The following is a 24,029-nucleotide window of genomic DNA, read 5'->3' on the forward strand; positions in this document are numbered from 1 at the left end:
CATAGCTTACTTGTTTGAAGAATTTAGTTGTAAAAGGACAAATTAAAATGGTTTTTCTTTTTTGGGGGGAGGGATAACAAAGCTAAGTTAATGCATTCTGTAGGTAGTGGAGATTACCTAGTTGTTCCTTTTTCTGCCTCATGGTTGATTCTTCTTTCAGCTTTTGCTTGTTCTTTTTAAAATCTGTGGCTTTAAGAGTAGAAAGCTTAACAGAAGTTATAGGAATTGTGTCTTGGGCCTAGCACTTCAGCAGTGTTCAGGTAGAGTCACTAAACCAACCCCAGCTTATAAGACACAACCTAGTTAGCATGTAGCAGCAAAAAGCGTTGCCCAGAGCTAATGTTCGACTCTCAGAGTCCAAGAAGACAGTATTGGTACCAAGAAAAGCCTTTTCAAGTTATTGTTGTAGCCTATGGATAGAATTTGTGTGATACTGGGAAGAGAGAATATAGCTACAACTGGATCTATTTCTTTTGATTTCAACTTATTTACCAAATCCCATGGCAATGCTGAATTTCCAATTTAAGAACGTATTAAATAACAGATAATGGACTCAATTCATAATGATATTTCATGGTTATATTTTAGATCATTTCCCTAATCCTGCACACTGAATTTTCTTTCCTTCTCCTCCAGCTCCTTCTCCCTTCCAGAATTTCCGAGGATGCTCCCTTATCTTGGCAATGTAGGCTGCTCCATTGGTATTTAATAAATGCTTAATAGTGGTGGTTTGTTCTGATTATGAAGGACCCTGCAACTTTGCTTTAAACAGCTTTCAGAGAAAAGACTTAAAGCTTTTCCTGCTGTACTTTCCTTCTGTTTGGCAGCTTCTTTTGCCAAGTTTGCTCAATAGAAAAACTACCAAGTCTACATACAGATCAGCACCCTCATTGAGGGGACTATAGAAAAGCCCATTCAGTAAGATTGGGTGAGTAGGAGTATGGGATAGGAGTTTTGACAAGTCTTTTCCCCTTTCGTTATTCTGCCTTCTGCTGCTTTTATAAATTACATGCCTTTGTTGAATTTGCTTGCATAATTCTTATTACATAGTCTTAGCACCTAGAATCTCTGATTTGGAAGGGATCTTATTGGGTACCTTGTTCAATCTTCACTTAAAGCATGAATCCCTTTACATCATCATCTCTGAATGGTCATCATCCTCAATTGGACTTAAGCCAATTTATTAATGACCCAAACTCAACATGCCCAAAACTCAACATGGGTCTACAGTTATGATCTGACTAGGACAGAGACTAGAAGAACTATCTACTCCCTTCTGAAACTTTGTTTATATTGAGGTATATATATGAGAGGACTGTGTGTTATAATAATAAAAGCACTGAACTTAGACTCAGAAGGCCTAGGTACTAATTCAACTCTTCATGATCATCCTATATAACCATGCCTTTGCCAGATCCTTTTTCTGTCTCACATGTGTCTACTCTCCACCCAAACAGTCCTTAGTTCATGCCCTCATTGCCTATGGCCTAGATTGTTACAGTTGCCCCCCCTCTACTCCAATCTGTTCTCCACATAGCTGCCCAAATGTTTTTCCTGAAGCCCAGGTCTGACCATGTCACATACACCACCTGCCCCCAACACACACACACACACACACACACACACACACGCACACGCGCGCACATACACACACACACACACACACACACTCACACACACACACACACACTCACACACTCACACACTCCCTAAATTAAATAAACTCCAGTGGTCTGTCCAAAATCCACCCTCTACTGGAGACCTTTTCCTGTCTGCTCCAATCCCTCCTCCCCATCCCTTCTAGTGCTTTCCCTTTGAGATTATCTTATATCTATCTTGAATGTACACAGTTGTTTTTATGCTGTCTCTTCTATCAGAATATGAGCTCTGTGAAGGAAGGAAAGAAGGAACGAAGCATATTAAGTTCTTATTGTGTGTAAAGCACAGTGCTAAGTGTTGGGGATACAAATTGAAAAGACAGTTCCTGCTCTCAAGGAGCTTACATTCTAATGTGTAAGACAACATGTGGAAGGTTTCAGTTGAAAGTCAAGGGAGGTCCCATGGTCCTTAGGATTCAGTGGCAAAGCAAATGGTAATGCCTATTCTTTAATGTCATTCCTGCTGAGGAAGTGATGTCACTTTCTGGTGTTGAATGATTTGATCGTGCAAGGACTTTGGTGACAAGAATACTTTGTTTTCTGGGTCTTCAGTAGCTATGGCTGTTGTTCCTGTAGGAACAGTTGCCAGGCTGCATCTTCATTGGGGTTGCTTTCTTGAATGAAGACCGAAGCCACTGGGCTGGAAGCATTGTTATTCACAATGTTCTTGGGTTCAGGGTCCTGGGCCATCTAAGGATCTGAAGGGAGATGGTAGTGAAGGTGATGGTGGTAGTTTCTTTCCTGGCACTTGAATGCCTCCTGTCTCTCCCCCAGGGTACCTCGTTACTTCATCTAGGTTGGCTTGTCTTCCATGTGTGTGACTTTTGGAGATGTCTGGCCTCTTCTTCCCAGATGATGGTTGTGAAGGCTGAGCTAGAAGCAGGACCTGGGTCTGCTTGGGTCTGGGAGGTCTGCCACTCTCAGCACCCCTTGAGGCAAGGTTACTGTTTTTGCCTTTCCTTGTATCCCTAGTGTTTAGCACAGTTCCTGACACATGTAAGTACTTAATAGATATTTGTTGACTGTCATTTAATACTTACTCTGCTGGCCCAGAGCTGTGAACAAAACCTAAAGAACCAAAGGTTCTGGGAGTTGATTTTCATTTGCTCCACCCTTTTGTCCTTGTTTATGGTTTGTAGACATTTTTCAGGAAAGGGTCCTGTCACCCATCCCTTGAAGAACTGATGTTTGTCATCTTTTATTTACAATTGCTCTAGGCTTCGTGAAGCCTTCTTTTCAGAGTGCAACTTAGTTTCTTTAAGTTTCAAGCGTTCCTTCCAGTTGTACTCTTCATAATTTCCTCCATTTCACTCATATCTTCTTTTGAGATTTCATATTTCCAGATTGAAAATGCCTGTTTTTTTTCAGCCCATTCTCTTTCTAAAGTCCTTCCATACAGAAAAATAACTTTCTGAATATAGCTGAATAAATACAACTTGTCCATCTACAACAGATGTTGTCATGTAGATTTTTAACTTTCATCATGGTCTTGGATGCTTTCCTAACCAAAGTACAAACTAGCACCTACATTGAGGGAATAAGTACACTTTGGCTACATCATTTGTTTGCATTTGAATCAAATGGATACTTTTTCACCATGTGCCATTTGACAAAATATGTAACAGAAAATCAGCTTCACTCACTTTATTCCTTCTAGAACACGGAAGATCAATTAGCAAATTAATTTACTAATGCTTAATTTACACTACTGGTTACATTTATGTTAGTGATTGGAAAGAAATAAAATAAAATAGAAACAGCGGAGGGAAGAGAGATGAAGAAAGAGTGAAAAGGGAAACAAAGTCAGGGTCTGTATCTTTTATGCTTGCCTTGGTGCCTAGGATAGTACTCAGAAAAATGAGAATAGTCTAAAGAACAGATAAAAAGCTGTCTAAAAAACGAAAAAGCAGCTACGAGAGGGAAAAGGTTGAGAATGAAATTTTTTTAAAAAATTAATAAAGGGAAAGAAGAAAGTAGATGAAAATGAAGAAAAATCACATTGGTTCAAATTGTGGCTCCTGTGTCCAGCAGGATGGAGAAGTTTATAATCTAAGTTGTCCTAACAGGGCTTTGGTCTAACTAATCTGACTCTTGCTGGGTGAAAAGTTTGGGATCCAGTTCCTTTAAGTGAGTTCTAGAGGAGAATAAGCTATCACTTGCTTTCATTTGTTTTGTTCTGTTTTATGCCATATTATGGAGGCCCTAAGGGCAGCTAGGTGGTGCAGTGGATAGAGTGCCAGGCCTGGAGTTGGATGATTTATCTGGCGTTAGGCCCTTGATAGCTGTGTGACACGAGCCAAGTCATTTAACTCTGTTTGCCTCAGTTTCTTCATCTGTAAAATAAGTTGGAGAAGGAAATGGCAAACCACTTTGGCATCTTTACCAAGAAAATCCCATGTGAGGTCATGAAAAGTCAGACATGACTGAAAAATGAATCAACAACAAAAACAGGGGCTCTAGAAAGAAATAATTGACTAAGCACTGGTATTTACCACTGGTTCATTAGCCAAAGAGTACTTAGGTTAACCTGAAAAAAATGACAATGCAAGTAAATAAATAATATAGACTGACTGCTAAGGAGCAATGTGGCTATTTCCTTGGGGTCATGGGGCTAAAGTGGTCATTTACAGGAAAAGAGTAGACCCAGGCTGAATTGTAGTTACAACCAAGGCCCCAAGAGCCTTTTTCCCACCAATTAATTCTCCTTCCATCAGGAATAAAATAATCTGGGCTAAGAGTTTGTTCCCATCAGGAATAGCTGTATTTTAACTAGATCATCTGACTTTCTTTTTGTATTGCACATTCACCCTGATCATAAAAGGGCCTTTTATTTTTGGGGGGAGGGCATTGTTTTGTTTTGTTTTTGTTTTTCCTTCTCGTGACTGCTAGACTTGTCACCGGCATTATGGAAAACAAAGCATTCCCGTGTCCCTTCCCCCCCACCCCCCAATGTCTACTTATGCCCATCTTGTCTCTTGGCTTCATGGCCTTCTGTATACTGCTAATGGCTTACTCCATCTACTTCATTCAGGTTAGAAGGACTTCCCTCTAGACTCTGGGAATTTGTGAGGAGCTTTTCCCTCCATATTCTGAATGATATAAGCATTTATAAAATCTCAGCAGAGAGTACCTGTCAGCACCTTACAAACACAAGTTTGTCCAGGATGCTGGGCCTGGAGTCAGGAAGAGCGAAGTTTCAATCCCACCTCAGACATATGCTGGCTATATGACCCATGAAGATAATAACACCTACCTTCCAGAGTTGTTGTGAGGAACAAATGGGATAATATTTGTAAAGCTTGTAGCACAGTAGATACTATATAAAGGCTTCTTGTTGTTGTTATTATATAGACTTTTTGCTAAATAATTAGGCTGCACTCAAAGGAGCATTAATAGCTTAGGATCTCACAAGATAGTAGTTTGACTCATGAATTGTTCTACTCTGGATTAAAAGCTGATTACAGATTGATGAAGGCTGCAAATGTCCTTGAATTACTATTAATTTTACTCAACAGAGCATAACAGTGATCAGTGATAAAATAATTATGCTCTATTCTTCAAGACACTATTTGGAGAAAACTAAATTTTGTGTTTTATTTTGTTTTGTTTTTTGAGAAAGCTGGCCTATATTTTTGAAGGAATATCTAAAAAGCTTGTTAGTTGATTTGAGAGTAATTAACAGCTTCTCTTCATAAAGATGGTAGTTTGACCCAGAGATTCTACCACTAATGACTATATGCTAAGGAAACTGATAGCAAGGAAAGATCTATCTGTCCAAAAATATTCATAGCATTATTTATTATAACAAAAAGAAATAAATATTTTCCATTGACTGGAGAATAGGTGAAGAATTCTGGTGTGAGATATAGATAGATATGTATGTGTATATGTATATATACATATGCACATATATTTATGTTTATATATATGAATATTACCGTACCAGAAAGTTTTACAAGTATGAAAAATTCATAGAAACATGGTAAAACTTCTATGAAGTGATGCACAGAGCAAAAAAAGCAGAATGTGTACAATGACTGTAACAGTATAAATAAATTTAGTCAAAATTCAAAGCCAACAAAACTCTATCCAAAAGTAGCAGTCATTGTTAGTACCATATGCCCAGACTGGAAGGATATATCTTCACTTTCTGTATGTAATCTAACTTTGGAGGGAGGAGTTATAATTAAGCAAAAGAAAATTTAAAGATAAAAAGATGGGGTCCACAGCACTTTTTGCTCTTTGAGGATATTACATCTTTTTTAGTTAATTGTGATAAACACTGGAAAGAAGATAAAATAAGCAGTTAGTCTCAAATGTCCCCAAGGTCTCTAACAGCTCTAAAACTATGATCCTATGAACTACAGCCAATGAGAACACCAAGTTAAATAGTGCAGAGGAAGAAGAGGAGAGGGACCAGGACACAGCCCTGGGGGCCAACCACAGTTAGCAACCATTACCTGAATGAAGATCAGGCAAAGGAGATTGAGAAGGAGTGGTCAGATAGGGAGGAAAGGAACGAGGAGAGAATAGTTTCAGAAAAACCTAGGGAGAAGAATGTATCAAGAAGAGGGTGATCAGTAGTGTCAAAGACTACAGAGAGGTCAAGAAGGACGAGGATTGAAAAAAGGTCATTATATTTGGCAATTAAGAAATTGTTAATAGCTTTAAAGACAGCAGTTTTGGTTGAACAATAAGATTAGAAGAGTGAAGAAGACAACGAGAGGAAAGAAAGTAGAGGCACCTGTGGTATTTGGCTTTCTCAAAGAGTTTATCCATAAAAGGAAAGAGAAATATGGCAAAATAACAGGGTTGAGATAGATCAAGTTTTGGAGGGTGGATGAGATGTGCGCATGTTTGTAGGCAGTAGGGAAGCAGCCAGTAGACAGGGAGAGATTGAAGAAGATAAGTAAAAGAGTGGTAGAGGGGACAGTATGCTGGGGGAAGATGGGATGCAATGGAATCATTTATGCAATTAGAGGAGTTTGCTTTTGCAAAGAGAAGGGCCACCTCATTATGTGAGATGGGGCTAAGTAGGAGATAAATGGCAGAAGGTATCTGGCTGATGTAAGATGAGGAGGAAGGGAGAAGAGGAAGTTCTTGGTGAATTACCTCAATTTTTTTTCAGTGAAATATGAGGCAGGGTTCTCAGCTAAGGGAGTAGAAGACAGGGGGATCCACAGAAGGTTTGAGGAGAGATAAAAAGGTTTGTAAAGGCTGCTCTCATGAGTCGGATAGTAAGATAGAGAGGTGTAAAAAGGATTGCCTTGCAGCAATGAGAGCCCACTTGAGATTATATAATATGAATTTGTAGTGGACCCAGTCAGCATGGTTTCTTGATTTCTTCCAGCTTCATTCAGCAGCACTTACATGGGAGTGAAGGCAGCACATGGTGGGAGTGACCAAGGGCTGAGATTTGGCAGGGCAGCATTAACAATATGATAAGGGGGCAAGAGATTCCAGAGAAGAGGACAGTATAGAATGAACTGTTTACCAAGGGGTCAAGATGGGGATTGGAGGAGAGCGTAGCTGTTATAGAGGTGATAACCTTGGGAAAGAACTTAGGCATTGAGGTTTTGGAGGTCATTGTGTGGACAAAGAATAGGATTTGGGATTGCAGGGCAGGAGAGATGGAATTATGATAGATTGTAATCAGATAAGGAAATTTCAGAGTTTATGAACATGGAAGTAGTGAATTTGTAGGTGATGACAAGATCAAGGTTCTTTGTGTTTGGCTGAGATGGGTTGGAGGAGTAGATCATGAGAGACGAATAAGTTGAAGAGCTATCAGGTTAAGGTGTTTGAGGGATTTTTAGTATGTATGTTGAAATCTCCTAGTATGAGGGCAGGAATTAGGGAGAGAAAGACTATGAGTTATGCATTGAACTCTGAGAAAAAAAAAGGGGAGTGTCCTGGGGGGTTGGTAGACAGCGGCTTCCAAAATTTTGATTGGGTGGTAGATATGAATTGAATGAATCTTAGAGGAGGAGAGGTTAAAGTAATGGTGCTAAAGGAGAACTTGGAAGTTTATTGACTGATTGACCAACAACCTTTCTCAGACTCATTTTCTTCTTCTATAAAAGGAGGCTAATAATAGCATTTAGTTTATAGTTAGGATGGATACACACACATCATATGCAATATATGTAAAGCACTTTGCAAACCTTAGTGCTATATACATATTGGCATTGTTATTATTATTATTAGTCACCTATTATAAACTCCTTTAGGACTGCAACTTTAGCACTTTTGTAGCTCAAATGATTTGCAGCGCCTAACTTGATAGGCAGATGTTGATTGAGTTGAATCAACCTTTATAGAAAAAAATTCATAGATTCTTAAGATTTAGATCACTAAGGACCTTAGAAATCATTTCATCCAACCTCTTCATTTACAGGGAAGTTCTCCCAAGCCTGTTTAGTTGTTGTACATATAGTATGGGAGGCTCAGAGTAAATCTTAGTAGTACTCTTGGGTCAAGTGGAATTTCAGGTTCACCAGACAACAGGCCAGCCATCTCTCCTTGGGAACTACAAAACTTTCAGGGACTTTTGCCAAAGGGAGACCTGTAGAAGATTTTGCACACCTTGGTTTATAATGATATGGATCTTTTGTCTTGGTGTGTTACTAGATATTCTAGTTTTAGCATCTGGAGGCCACTGGTGAGAATTCTAGGCTTTGAGAGAACCTGGACCTGTGCTTTAAAGTAAACCATAATGAATAGAGCAAATGACAAGAGCATTTTCTTGGAATCATTAAAGCTTGAAGTGCATAGGCAGAATACTATATTTCCTGGTAAACGAAAGGGATTAGGAAGCTGTCGCTGAAGGAATAACACAACAGGTTATTTTCTGACATGCTCTGTCTTGTATTTGCAATTGGGATATAATTAATGAGAAGCCTTGAGAAAAGCAATATAGTCTTAATTTACAGTTGGGTCTATCAGCAGTGTTGTCATGACATTAAAGTTTGGCTTATGTCCTTGTTTAGGGGCTACAATATTCCTTATATATACTACATTTTCTTTCTTTTTTGGGGTTTTTTTTTTTGGTTAGGCAATGGGGTTAAGTGACTTGTCCAGGGTCACACAGTAAGTGTTATGTGTCTGAGGCCGGATTTGAACTCAGGTCCTCCTGAATCCAGGGCCGGTGCACTATCCACTGCGCCACCTACCTGCCCCCCTATGTGACATTTTCTTAAAATAATTATTTGCGAATTACAGCCTCTGAAGTATTGGATTTTCAGACTTTTCCTTTCTAAAACCCACTGTGAAATCCCTCATAAAATCCCGGGGGGGGGCTAAAAATTAATGTGTCAAATCAGATCAATTTTCCCAGTAAACTTAGTGGACTCCCTTCACAATTCCTACAATTATTTTTTCAGACCATAAAGTCATGTTGTATTGATCTAATATTTGAATCATTGCTTTTCTATCCATTTCTGTAACTATAATTCTGTTGTAGTCTTTAAGCACTTTTATTCCTCTAATAGTTGAACTTTTACCTAGTATTGTACATACCTAGCTGTAAGGGTGGAGGAAGGTGGTATTAGAAGAGAAATACAAGACATAGCTTCTGTCTTCAAGGAATTTATTGTCTTGTTTGGGAGCCATGATGAACACACATGACAGAGTTAAGAACAATGTAAAGGCAATGAGTTTCAAAATGAAAAGTTTGGCCAACAAGTGCTTTAGAAATTTATTCAAAGAAGGGAGGGGTCAGTGCAGTCTGGAATGGTACCATAGAATATGTGAGAATTTGAACTGGATCACAAGAACAAAGATTTAGAGCTGGAAGAAATCTTTGAGGCCATCCAGTCTTCATTTTAGAGATGGGAAACAAAAGTTTAGATAGTTTAAGTGACTTGCCCAGAGTTAGACACAGCTAATAAATGTCTGAGGCAAAATTTGAATTCACATCTTCCAAGTTCAATACCCCATCCACCTTCCTCTGCTGCCTCGACTGGGTCCTAAAGCACAGGTAGGATATGAATAGGCAAGAAAGAGGAGTAAGCACAGTCCCATCTCCCAGCCTGTCTCTAGCATTATTTTGTCCTCAGGGTAGAAGTCAATCACCTTAGAGTTGTTTAGGAGATTAGAAAGAGCACTAGAAATATTGTACAATTGATCAGTTGTGAATGACTTAGCTATTCTTCGCAATACAACGATCCAAGACCATTCCAAACTACTTATGACGAAAAATACTGTCCATCTCCAGAGAAGGAACTATTGGAGTCTGAATGCAGATTGAATCATACTTTTTTTTACTTTCTTTATTTTTCTTGGCTTTTTTTTAAATTTGTGTTTTCTTTCATAATATGGCTAATGTGGAAATATGTTTTGCTTAACTGCACATGCATAATCTATATCAAATTACTTGCCTTCTCAAGGAGGGGAGAAGGGAGAGAAGGAGAGAGAATTTGAAACTCAGAATTTTAAAAAATAAATTTTAAAAATTATTTTACATGCAATTGAGAAAAAATAAATTTAAAAAATTTAAACGAGAGAAAAAAGCACTGGATTTGTTCAGTCTTTAGGTTCCAGTTCTGGTTCTGCTCCTTCATTGTTGTCACTAAAACAAAGTAACTTTACTCCTTAATAAAATGTAGATGATACCCTTCCTGCTCTCCAGGATTTTTGTGAGGAAAGTACTATGTGAATTATTTAATGGCATAGTGCCTAGAGACCTGTATTCAAATCCTGCCTTTAAACCCAGGCATGTCCCTTAACTTATCAGACTTCCAGAAAACCATCTGAAGATTTTAAGCTACAGAACAGTTGTAACTTATCACAAACCTTTTCTGGGTAAAGCAACAATAAAGTTTCCTCTAGCTGGGGATGAAACCAGGTATAGGAGACAAGGAGAGAGACCTTAGGACAACACAAGCTATTTATGTTACATGCAAGTAAATTATTTAATTTAAAAAACCACCAAACCTTTTCGTGTCTTCAACCTTAATATTGTTCTTTTTTTTTTTAAATCATCAGAGCCATAATGACCTCTTCCTTTCCCTTTCTGTCTCTAACATAGATGTGAATGAAGGCTTTTTACAATTCAGTGAGATTGATGTCAGTACTTAAGGATGGGAAGGAAATTTACCTGTACAGTGACTTAAGATCATTCCAGATAAAAGTTTACATGTAAAGGAGGTAACAAAAAGAAAATATAAATGGAATATTGGGAGGGGGTGGAGTCTTTATAATTTTAAGTCCTCACATAGAAGCTAGGTCACCATTTGTTAGACGTGTTATTCAGGCGCTGGTTGGGCTAAATGACCTCTGAGGTTCCTTCCAACTGAGATTCCACTTTGTCCCTGAGAAAAGAACTGGAAGTAATAAGTAGAAAATACAGAGAGACATGTTTAGGCTCAACGCAAGAAAAAATTTCACAACAATTAGAATTGACCAAAAATAAAATAGTTTGTAACAAAAGGTGAGTTTTCTACCACTTGAGGTCTGCAAGTGGGAGATGGATGACCTTGACCTTTTGAGGATGTTCTAGGGGAGATTCCTGTTCAGGTATGTGTTGGACTAGATAATCTCTAAAATCTCTTACAAATCCAAGTTTTTGTGATTCTTTGGTTCTAGAACTTTCTCATGAGTTGTGCTTGTATAACAGTAGTAATAGGATTGCAGCACCAGAAGCCCTGCTTTGAGGTAATACTCTGTGTTCGTGATGGAGGAGGCCAGGACAAATCTCAAGTACAAAGCACACTAGATTCCCATCCTCTAATGAGGCATTTTCTAGCAATTTGGTATGATGCTAAGAAAGTAACTAAAATGTCCATACCCTCTGATCCAGAAGTCCCATTAGTAGACATATGCCCCTAGAAGGCCAAAAGGCAGAATATATTTTTTAATGTATACACACATACATACATACATACGTATATACACACCAAAATATTGACAGTAGCAGTTTTATGGTTGCAGAGTAGGTGACCTTCAATGGGGGAATGGCTAAACAAATTGTGGTACATGAATGTAAAAGGTTTTATTGGGCCATAAGAAATGCTAGCTACAAGGAGTTCCGTGATGCCCCAGAAGAACTGATGCAATGAAGTAAGCAGAAGCAAGAGAGCGATGTACAGAATGGCCACGGCCATGAAAGGGAAAATAGAAAAAACAACAAAAACAAAAGCCTGAAGTGGAATGTTGTTTAATTACATTGATCAAGTTTGAGCCTGAAGAGAAGATGTGAAAACGTACCTCCCTCCCTTTTTGGAAGAGGTGTGAGATTGTGAGTGTGAAATGTTGAATATAATATCATAGTTTCATTCTGCTAAACTAATTTTTCTCTCTCCCTTATTCTTTTTTACAATGATTGATCATTAAGTAGGAATATGTTTGAAATTGTAGGTGTTGTAAAAACAAAGATATAAATAAAAGCAATTTTTTTTAAAAAAAGCTGTTTTCCTCTGGAAGCTGAAAAATGTCTTTAAAACAAGAAAATGTTGTCAAGGCTATTTTAAATTTGTCAGAGAATTAGGAATATGACCCTTTTTTTTCTGCCTATAGCACATTTCTAGGCTTCAGCCTATTAGCTGGTTCAGATTTGACTTTAAATCTAGCAATTCTGATTCTTGCTTCAACTGCATCCTGGAACTTATGCTTGGTGACTATAAGGACATGGCATCATGGTGTTTCTCAGTTCATTGTTAAAACAACCAAGATCTTGCACTGATGGTAGTAATTTTAGGAGTGTTTACTTCTGAGAAAGGAGACATGAAGGAGAGGTCATGCTGGATTTGTATGCTGTGGACATAGGATAACTTGCTGTGTGAAATTAGTGTCTTCCGAGTATCTATTTGATTTGAGAAAAGTGGTAAAGTCAATACGGATAGGGAAGCTGATGTTGCTATCCGATTAAGTCACAAAAGCCTGTCACACTGGGTTTTCTGCCTCTCCATCCCCAGCCTTTTCTGCTTTGCCCAAAAGGACAGAACGAAGAGCAGTGATTGCACATGATAAGCAGCCAATTTAGATTTGATGTTAGGGTGAAAAAAAAAACCTTCTTCACAGTTAGAACAGTATCCAGAAGAAGAAGGAACTGTTTCAAGAGATAGCGGTTCCCACTGTTCTAGAAATCTTCAGCAAAGTCTTGACGGTTACTTGTCTGGTGGGTTGTAGAGTCTTATTCATGTATGTATTGGATTAGATGGCCTCTAAGGGCACTTTCCAGTCTGAAATTCTGTGACCAGTGCTGTCATAGCAGTCAGTAGACAGAAGAGTATTTTGTTGGTAGACCCTAATCTCAGATTCATATGCTTGAAGGAGCTTCCCAGCATCCTGTCAGCACTGCTAATAGGATACTAAGTTGTATGTGTGTGTAATGATGATGATATCACTTTAAGATTTGCAAAAAACTTTTATAAATGTCTTGTGTTGTCCTGCAAACTACTCTGGGAGGGAGGTACTATTATTAAACTCATTTTACAGATGAGGACATTGAAGCGTGCAAAGCTAATAGATATCTTAGGCTAGATTTGAACTCAAGCCTTCCTGACCCTGAGTCTAGCACTCTGTGCACTGTGCCACATACCTACACGTGAATGCATGATTATCTGCTGTGAGATCCCTGCTAGCAGAGTTCTGGAATATGCCAGAAGCTGGGTTACTCTTGGGTGGACCCTGAACCAAATTGGATAGTGAGCGATGTCTAGGGGGAAAAAAAAGGTAGAGTTTTGAGTGTGATGTGGAGCTCAGGTTTCACAGGTCCAGATTTAGAGATAGGAAGTACCATAGAGGTGACATTGAGCTCATCAACCCCCTTGTTTTACAGATGAGGAAACTCAAACATGAAGGGGTTAAGTGTCCCATAGCGGGTCAGTATCTGGGGCAGGATTTGAACATTAGTCTTCCTGAGTCCAAGTCCAGTGCTCTATCTACTTCCACTATAGTTTGTATAGTTTGTAGTGAGTTTTTCCTTCAATCCCCAGAGCCTTCACACAAATTCAAACTTAAATATAAGCAAATAAATAAATAAATAGATAAATAAGTGTGTGTGTGTGTGTGTGTTTTACTAATTTTTTTTTAACAACAGTCACTTCTCAATAGCCCCTTCATGGTATTCTCATTTATAAAAACCAAAACCACAGTTAAACAAAATGCTTAAGTCAGCATATGGATTGATAGAATATGTAATATCCCACACTTGTAGTCAACCATGCCAACAAAAATTAAGGAAGGTTGTTCCAATATCAGTCACCTGGAAAGAGAATTCAAGGGGCAGCTAGGTGACGATGCAATGGATAGAGCACTGGCCCTGGATTCAGGAGGACCTGAGTTCAAATCTGGCCTCAGACACATAACACTTACTAGCTGTGTGACTGGGCAAGTCACTTAGCCCCCATTGCCCAAACAAAAAAAAAAAAAGAGAGAGAGAGAATTCAAGCTTGCCATAAGAGGTACAAAGCCTTGCTCAATCAACAAACTCCTTCAAAATTAGAGAGGACCAAGTAGAAGTCAGTAATACTATGAGCTAACAAGAAATATTAAAACAAAGACAAAAAACAGAAAATGTAAAAGTATCTCATAGCAAAAACAGCTGACTTGGAAAATAGATCATGAAGGGAAAAAAAAGTTAAGATTCATTGGACTATTTAAATGACATTAACAACAAAAACTGCCCAGATCTCTTAGAACCAGAGGGCAAAGTAGAAATAAAAAGAACCCACCAGTGAACTCCTGAAAGAAACCCCAAAATGAAAACTCCCAGGAACATCATAGCCGAAATAGAGAGCTTTCAAGTCAAAGAGTAGTACTGAATGTAGCCAGGAAGAAAGAATACAAGTATTGAAGAACCATAGTCAGGATCACACACAATTTAGCAGCCACCAATTTAAGGGAAAGGAAAACTTGAAATACAGTATTCCAGCAGGGAAAGCTTATCAGGTTACAGCCAAGAATAAACATATGTCAAAACTAAGTATAATACTACAAGGAGAAAAATGGATCTTTAATGAAACAGAGAACTTCCAAACATTTTTTTTAAATAATATTTTTCCCTGGTTATATGTTAAGAAAATTTTTAGTATTCATTTTTACAAGATTTTGAGTTTCATATTTTCCTCCTCCCTCTCTCCTTCCCCTTCCCTCCCCTCTTCTCAAAATGGTAAGCAATTTGATATAGTTTATACATGTGCTATCATGTAAAAAATATTTCCATATTGGTCACAGTTGTGAAAGAAGAAAGATTTTTTAAAAAACACAAGAAAGAATAAAGTAAGTGAAAAAAAAGCTTCAATCTTCATTCAGAATCCATGAGTTCTTTACCTGGATATGGATCGCATTTTCTTTTGTGAGTCCTTTGTACTTGTCTTGAATCATTGTGTGGCTGAGAAAAGCTGAGTCACATAGTTGATCATCACACAATGTTGCTGATACTGTGCACAATGTTTTCCTGGTTCTGCTCATTTCACTTTGCATCAATTCATACAGGTCTTTCCAGAATTTTCTGAAATCTGCGTGTTCATCATTTCTTATTGTACAATAGTATTCCATTACATTCATATACCACAGCTTGTTCAGCCATTCCCCAATTGATGAGCATCTCCTCAATTTCTAATATTTTGCCACCATGAAAAGGGCTGCTATAAATATTTTTGTACATGTGGGTGCTTTTTTTCACTTAGCAGTATTTTATGTTTTCCAATTACATGTAAAGATAGTTTTCAACATTCACTTTTATAAGATTTTGAGTCTCAAAATTTTTTTCTCCCTCTCTCTTCCCCTCTCCCTTCCCCAAGACGGCAAGCAATCTGATATAGGCTATACATGTACAATCATATTAAACATATTTCCACATTAGTCATATTGTGAAAGAAAAATCAGAACAAAATGAGAAAGAAATGTAAAAGAGAGAAGAAGCAGTAGCTTCAATCTGTATTCAGATTCCATAGTTCTTTCTCTGGATGTGGATAGCATTTTCCATCATGAGTCTTCTGGAATTGTCTTACACTTAGAGTTGATGCTTAGACACAGTGTTGCTGCTACTATGTACAGTGTTCTCCTGGTTCTGCTTACTTCACTCAGCATCAGTTCATGTAAGTCTTTCCAGGTTTTTCTGAAATCTGACTGCTCATCATTTCTTATAGCACAACAGTATGCCATTACATTCATATTCCACAACTTGTTCAGATGGTCCCCAGTTGATGGGCATCCCTTCAGTTTCCAATTCTTTGCCAGCACAAAAAGAGCTGCTATAAATATTTTTGTGCATGTGGGTCCTTTTCCCTTTTTTATGATCTCTTTGGAATACAGACCTAGTAGCAGTATTGCTAGATCAAAGGGTATGCACAGTTTTATAGTTCTTTGGGCATAGTTCCAAATTGCTCTCCAGAATGGTTTTATTTCCAAACATTCTTGATTAAAAGACTAGAGCTAAATAGAAACTTTGATATTCAAACACAGGCATTAAGAGAAACATAAAATGGTAAACATGAATGAACAATGACAATTGAGTAAACAAGGATAAACTACTTATATTCAAATATGAGAAGATAATACATGTGGCTTCTCTGAACCCTATCATCATCAGAGGTCATAGAGGGAGTCTATTTAGACAAGACCTGTAAGTGGTTCTATTATGTCTTGCTCTTAAGAGAAGAATGGAAAGAGAGGGGGAGAGTAATCCACAAGATGAGAGGTGGGAGGGGAGTGAAAGGAATGGTGGGGATTGGAATTAGGGCTAGATATGGATTGAGAAATGGCTAAATATGGGGCAGCTAGGTGGTGCACTGAATAGAGCTCTGGCCTGGGAGTTAGGAGGACCTGAGTTCAAATCCAGCCTCAGACACTTAACACTTACTAGCTGTGTGACCCTGGGCAAAAGTCACTTAACCCCAGTTGCCTCACCAAAAAGCAAAAAAAAAAAAAGGCTAAATAAGTTATTGCACATAGGATCATAGAATCATAGATTAAGAGCTGCAAAGAACCTTAGAGGCCCACTAGTCCAATTCCCTGAGGAAAGTGAGCACTAGACAAAGGATCCATTCATTCCCAGTCACCTAGAAGCAGCTCTACTGGACCTCTCTGGGTTAAAGCAATCCTCGTGTGTATTAGGAAGATCAGCATTTATGTCTCCTAAGGAGAAGATGGAGGTGCCCAGTCATCCTTCTTCTCTACATGTACTGGATGGCTTTTCTAACTCTCAATCCATGAACCATCTGTAATCATAGTATTAACCCTGAAAAGCTGGGATAGACTGTGGCATGATTCTAGACAGTGCCTTGAGACAGGTTTTTATAAAGGTGCTACATGCCTTGCTATTTAACCATTAACCCTGATGCTCACTTGCAGAGCTAGCTAGCAGCTTTGAGGTGACAGTAGCTTCACCATATTGATGCTATACATAGTTTGGACACCTAATCAGCTCAGTCTGCTGCAGCTCCAAGAGGATAACGCAGCTAAATTAACATGATTATAGTGGAATATTACTGTGTTGTAAGAAACAATGTATGTGGTAAATGCAGAGAAGCGATGGGAAGACGTATAAGAATTGATTCCAAACCCAGGAAAACAATATACACAATGATTGCAACAATATAAATGGGGGAGGGGCGGGATTGAAACTAAATGCTGTCACCAAGTGTGTAGTGATCAAGCATGATTCCAAAGAAAGAGATGAAAAGGCATTTCTTTCCTCTGTGGAGGTGAGGGAATTTTCTGATGTGTTGGGTTAGTTTTGCTGCTTTTTTCCTTCTTTTTTCCCTTTTGTTGTAAAGGATGGTTGCACAGAGCAAATTGGCAAAGATGGCAAAAGATGAGAATATTTTATATTGCAGGTTGTGGAAAGATGGGCATTTTAATGCATTGTTGGGGGAACTATTAATTAGTATAATAATACAGGAAAGCAGTTTGAAGTCAGACCAAAAAATGGCTAGAGATTCCATTGCTAGGTATTTACCTAGCACAAGGAGATCACTGACAAAAAGAAAGTTTCCATATACACCAAAATATTTATATTTATGTAAATTAAAAATATTTTCTATTTATATTTCCATATACACCAAAATAGCTATAGCAGCATTTTCACTGTAACAAGGAATTAGAAACAAAATAGAAGCCTTTTGATTTGAGGATTGGCTCAAAAAATTGTGGTAGAAGAACATAATGGAATAATATTATTGTGCAATAAGAAACAACAAATATGATAAATACAGATAGACTTATGAACTAATGCAACAACCAACACAGAATAATTTTAAATGAGTCAGACATGGTAGCACACAACTGTAGTCCAGGCTACTTGGCAATTGAGGCTGATGTGGCTCTTGAATCTGAGAATTTTGAGCTGCAGTGGACTGAGCTGATCAGGTGTCCAAACTATGTGTGGCATCAGTATGGTGAGCCCTTAAGAGTAGCCCCCAGATTGCCTAAGAGGCAGCAAAATAGCCCAGATTAGATATGGAGCAGGCTGAAGTTTCTATGCCAATCAGTAATGGGATTAGGTCTGGTAAATAGCTCCTTCACTTCCAGCTTGTACAAGATAGGAATATCAGTCTTTAAAAAAAAAAATTGAAAATGGATGTTGCAAAATTACAAAGATCAAACTTAATTCCATAGAGATATGAGAAGACACTTTTCTCCATCCTTTTGAAGAGGTTGTGGAAAGGGATCCATGGATGTGGACCACTGCAAATGTCAGATTTTTTTTTTGATGTATTGCTAGATTTTAAAAATTGTTTTGCAAGATTTTCTTTTTTCTTCCTCTTTATATTTTTTTCTTTAAAAAATCATTATGTGGAATGACTTTGTGGGAAGGGGGTAGAAGGAAGAAAACAAGGGGGAAACCAAGGTGACATAAAAACAAAAAAAATCATTGAAAAACCTGTGTTTGTATAAAAGAAAAATTAAGGATGGCTCTATGGAAGGGGATGACAGAGGGCTGTACTGGGAAATACAAGTAATACAAAACAAAATATCAACACAAATTTATTTTTAAACAAATAAATGTGGCAAAAGCCTTAAAAGGACGAAGTTCAGAAGTCACAGGAGGAAATGTGCTAGATAAGCTTTGTCTAATAGAAGAATTATCATGTCAGTGAGAGTCCAGCTGGAATTACGCAGCATAAACTTTTGAGGGAAATTAGTACAATTTCATTATTTCCTCCAGTGATGTTCAGGAGTCCAGGGGTCTGAGTAGATAAATTAGAGTTAGAGATTACTCAGATTTGAAGATTATTAAGTGACAGAAAGTTAAGGGATGGTGTGATTGAGAGCTACCCTAAGGTGATGAAGGGGTAAAGACATCTGTATGACTGGAGAGAAGGCAAGAAATATAAGAGATATAATGGAGGTAGAAAAACTTGGCAGCTGATTAAATATATGGATCTAGTGGAGGCCCTGCTCCATGCTTTTCATAAAACTATGCAAATAATTTTCTTAGCTTATATTGTTTTCAAATAAAATTAAGAATTTATTTTAACTGTATAACAACATAAAAATTTAAACATATGGTAAAAAATACATGGCTATTTGCTGATTTAAAATGCTTTACTATTTTCATATTTACAACTTATAAAAATAGTAGCCATAATAATATTGTTAATATGATTGGGGGTGTGGACTTTTTTATTTCAAGTACAGAGTTTCTCAAAACATGGTATCATTGATGATACTGCTGCTTTTATAATTCTTTTTCAATTGCTGTTGGTTAGTTGTTTCAGTCATATCCAACTCTTCATGACCCTATTTGAGGTTTCCTTGGCGAAGATATTGGAGAGGTATGCTATTTCCTTCTGTAGCTCATTTTACAGATGAGGAAACTGAGGTGAACAGGGTTGAGTGATGAGCTCAGGGTCACACAGGTTGGATCTGAACTCAGGTCTTCCTCACTCCAGGCCAGGTCCTCTATTCACTGTGCCACATAACTGTCGCTCTTTTTCAATTGCTAATCAGATGTTTTTTCTTTAAAACAATCATAGCAGAAAACTGTTTTACACAAATATAGTGTTACAAATAAGTAATAACATTAGTATCCTTTTTTGACAAAGAATAGAATTCTTTATTCACTCATAGCCAGAATAGAATACAATTTTTAGTTTTAAACATTTGTATTAAATAATCTCTGTACACTATTCCCTCTTAGTTGAAATGAGTTCTCCATGTTAGTCCTGATTTTATTTTCACTGAGTTTAACTTTGTTTTCATAGTTAAAAATAAAATGGGTATATTTATTGGACTTTGTACTGGAAATATCCAGTAACTTTGGCCTTTGCTTCACGTGCCTCCACTTCTCTTTTCCCCTTAACAGTAGGGGTGGAGGAGTGGTGGAGGGCAGGGGAGGATGCTCTGCAGTTTGGAAAACTTTGCCATACTGAGACTCGAGCTGTGGAGATAGGGTGGGGTACAATATGTGATTTCCATTGTGTCACACAAAGCAGGGAAACTTCCCACATTGCATGACTCATCTCTCATTTCTTGCCACAGATGTACTCTTCTACAGCCAATATTGCCACAGGTTTGTGAATTACAAAAGTTTTTTTTTCCTAAATGATGAATGTCCAAATTCACTTAGGTTCTCCTGAAATATAGAATTACATCAATCATTGATCAGTTCATTGTTGCTTAAAGAAGTGTCAGAATGACTACATAGTCAACTTTTATTTCTTAATACAGGAGGTAAGAGGTACACACAGTCCATAAAAATCATAAAGCAATGCCTTTAATAGCCTCTAGCATCTAGTGCCCAGAAGACTGGGGGGGTGGGGAAGAGAGAGAGAGAATGAAGAGCAAGGAAAAAAGATCTTTTGAGGCTTAAGCAAAAACATAGAGAATGAAGAGCAAGGGGAAAGGATCTTTTGAGGCTTAAGGAGAAACAAAAATAGCTTAGAATTAGACCCAAATATTATAACCTCAGGAGCATCACATTGGAGAGAGGAGGGGGAAAATATCATTGTTATGTAACTAACCCCCATATTCCCCAAAAGGCCAGTATTTTGTTTCAAATGAATGCTTACAACCTTTGACATATCCTTATTCAAGTTAAGAAATTATGATATAAGTACCTACTGTATGTCAAGATACAAAGCTTAGCTATTACAGGGTTCCTGCCTATGTGGTGCTTATAGATGAGTGGAAATTTGGGCAAATTTGTAAAATAACCATGATGCAAGATGCCTTCTTTCCCTTGACCAAATGTATGATTTCATCAGTGTGGGGTTCTTCCCTCCCCTGTGGAAGCTTTCTTCACCAATGCAAACCTTCCATGTTTCTGTAACTTCTAGCCTTCTACAGTTGCCTGGGGCACTGAGAGCTTAACCCAGGGTCACACAGCTCATGTGTCAGAGGTAGGACTTGAACCCATATCTACCTGACTCCAAATCCATCACTGTATAACCACTCTGCCATGCTACCTCTTAATACAAGATACCTCCTAACTCACATATTAGAACAGGTTGGTATAGATGTCATTCGTCATTCAGAGCTTGTTTCCTGCTGCCTCTGATCCTGAAGGAGATTGGGGGTGGAGATTAACTCACAACTACTATGACTAGCTTCCAATTTATTATATGGAAAGTTCATCCTGTGCCACTAGGTGGATGATATAAAAGCAATAGATATAGCCCAGGAGAAAGAATGAAGAGCCCTTTATTCTAACAGAGGAGCTTATAGAGAGAGCTTAATGGTTTACAAAGTACTTGCATTACCTCATTGGATCCTCACAACAACCCTTTGAAATAGTGATAGCACCAGTATTATGATCCACACATTACAGATGAAGATAGCGAGGCTCAAAAGAGATCAGGTGACTTGCCCCTGTTTGCCAGCATTTGAGCACAGTCCTTCTAAGTTCAAATCTGAGACTCTTTGCACTATGCCAGACCAGAATACTGTCAATCAGGAAGCCCTTTCCCTTGGACTATATTAATATAAAGGATAGGGAGCTGGTCTTGAAATCAGGGAGACTTGGCTGATATATACTGGCTGTATGACTGGTAAGTCATACTACCTAACACTATAAATTGCAGAAAAGGCATCAATCTGCAGTAGTACAGGAAGTTACCTTTCCCAGAGGTTCCCTATACCAGTGAAATCAGAGGTCCTGTCTCAATCCCTTTATTGTTGTTCAGTCATTTTCAGTCGTGTCTAACTCTTCATGACTGCATTTGGAGTTTTCTTGGCAAAGATACTGGAGTGGTTTGCCATTTTCTTCTCTAGCTCATTTTACAGTGAGGAAACTGAGGCAAATGGGGTTAAGTGACTTGCCCAGGGTCACACAGCTAGTAAGTGTCCATGGCCAGATTTGAACTTGGGTCACACATTAAACATTAAGTGCTTTCTATTTGCCAGGTGCTATGCTAAGTACTGAGGATACAAAGAAAAGGAAAAGACATCCCCTGATCCCAAGGAGCTTGCTTTCTAATGGAAACATGTAATAACGTGCGAACATCTATGTAAAAATAAGCTACATGCAGGATAATTGGAAAAATCAACAGAGGGAAGGCACGAAAATGGAGAGGGATTGGGAATGGCTTCCCATAGAAGATGAGATTTTAGCTGGGGTTTGAAGGGAGCCAGGAAGCCTAGATGAGGTGACAGAGCACTCCAGGCCTGGGGAGCAGCCAGTGAAAATGCCTGGAGGTGGGAGTGACGTGTCTTATTCTAAGAAGGAAGGAGGCCAGTGTCACTGGAGTGCAGAGTATGTCAGTGAAGAGAGATGTAAAGTGTAAGAATACTGGAAAATTGGGCAGCAGGGGCCAGGTTATGAAGAACTTTGAACACCAGACAGAGGATTTTGGATGGACTATGGGTGGAGACTTATGGCATGAAGACCCACCAGCAGGCTATTGCAGTAGTCCAGGCATGAGGTGACGGGGGCCTGCACTAGAGCTGTGGCAGTGTTGGGGGGAGGGGTGTAATTTGATAGATATTGCAAAGGTGAAACCAGCAGATCCTTGGCAACAACTTGGATACGGGAGAGGAGTGAATAACTCCTATGTTGCAAACTTGGGAGACTGGGAGGATATTGTCCTCTAGAGTAATAGGGAAGGCAGGAGTGGGGGAGGATTTGGGGGGGAAAATAATGAGTTCTTTTCTGGACATATTGAGTTTAAGATGTCTGCTGTACATCCAATTTGAGATGTGTGAAAGGCAGTTGGAAATGTGAGATTAGAGGTCAGTACAGAGGGTAGGAAAGGTAGATTTGAGAATCCTCAGCATAAAGAGGGTAATTAAATCCATGGAAGATGATGAGATCACCAAGTGAAGTAGCATAAAGGGGGAAGAGAAGAGTACTCAGGACAGAACCCTGAGGGACACTTCAGATAGGTAGGAGAACCAAGAAAGAGTAGTGTCCCAAAAGAAAAGAGAGTATCAAGAAGGAGAGAGTGATCAGCAATTTCAAAGGAAGCAAAGAGGTCAAGGAGAGAATGAGGATTGAGAAAAGGTCATTGGATTTGGCAACTAAGAGATCAGTAGTAACTTCAGAGAGAGCAATTCAGTGGAATAATAAGGTCAGAAGACAAATTGTAAGGGCTTGAGAAGAAAATGAGAGGAGAGAAAGTGGAGGCATCAATTGTAAATAGCCTTTTCAAGGAGTTTAACTACAAAGGGCACAAGACATCAGGCAATAGGTAACAGAGATAGAAGAACGAAGTGAGAGTTTTTTTTCAGGTTAGAGTAGACGTGGATCTGTTTGTAAACAGTAGAAAATGAGCCAGTAGAAAGGAAGAGATGAAAATAAATGAAAGAAGGGACAATAGAAGGGGCAATGTGATAGAGAAGATGGATGGAATGAGATAACTTGAACAAGTAGAGGGGTGGGCCTTGGTAAGGAGTAAGGCCACTTCATCTTGTGAGACATGGGTGAAGGAGGAGACAGTGGAAGAAGGCACTCGAGTGATAGGAGATGAGGAAGAGGGGAAAAGAGGGAGTTCAGAGGCTCAGTTCTTTCTGTAAAATATGAAACAAGGTTCTCAGCTGAGAGAGTGAGGGCAGATGGAGATTTGAGGAAGGATGAAGAGGTTTGGGAAGAGCTGCTGTAGAGAATGGGATAGTGAATCAGTAAGGGAGGTATAGTAGGATTGCCTAGATGCAGTTAGGGCCCAGTTGAGATTATGTAACATAAATTTTCTGACCTAGTCAGAAAGCTTGCATGAATTTCTCCACCTTCATTCAGCAGCATATGTGTAGGAGAGAGTAAAGTCAACGAATGGTAGGAGTGATCCAAAGCACAGGCTTAGCTCCGTATAATCAGTGATATAAGGTGACTAAAGATTCAAGAGAGTGAACAATATAGAATTGAATTGGTTCACCAAGGAGTCAAAATGAAAGGAGAAAAGAAAGGGGCATATGCAAGAGACTCCAGGTTCTATATTCTGTATTCTAGCAACTGTATACCAGATAAACATTGATATTCTTATTTTTGCT

General features: G+C 38.5%; 1 protein-coding gene across 7 annotated transcripts in view; it reads left to right on the forward strand.

Annotated features, from left to right (window-relative positions):
- PTPRA (protein tyrosine phosphatase receptor type A) overlaps positions 1–24,029 on the forward strand; it is a 167,683-nt gene that overhangs the window by 100,636 nt on the left and 43,018 nt on the right. The window lies entirely within an intron of this gene.

Source organism: Phascolarctos cinereus, unplaced genomic scaffold, assembly GCF_003287225.1.
Source record: "Phascolarctos cinereus isolate Bilbo 61053 unplaced genomic scaffold, phaCin_HiC Scaffold_9;HRSCAF=440, whole genome shotgun sequence".
In the NCBI taxonomy this organism is placed as follows: Eukaryota; Metazoa; Chordata; class Mammalia; order Diprotodontia; family Phascolarctidae; genus Phascolarctos; species Phascolarctos cinereus.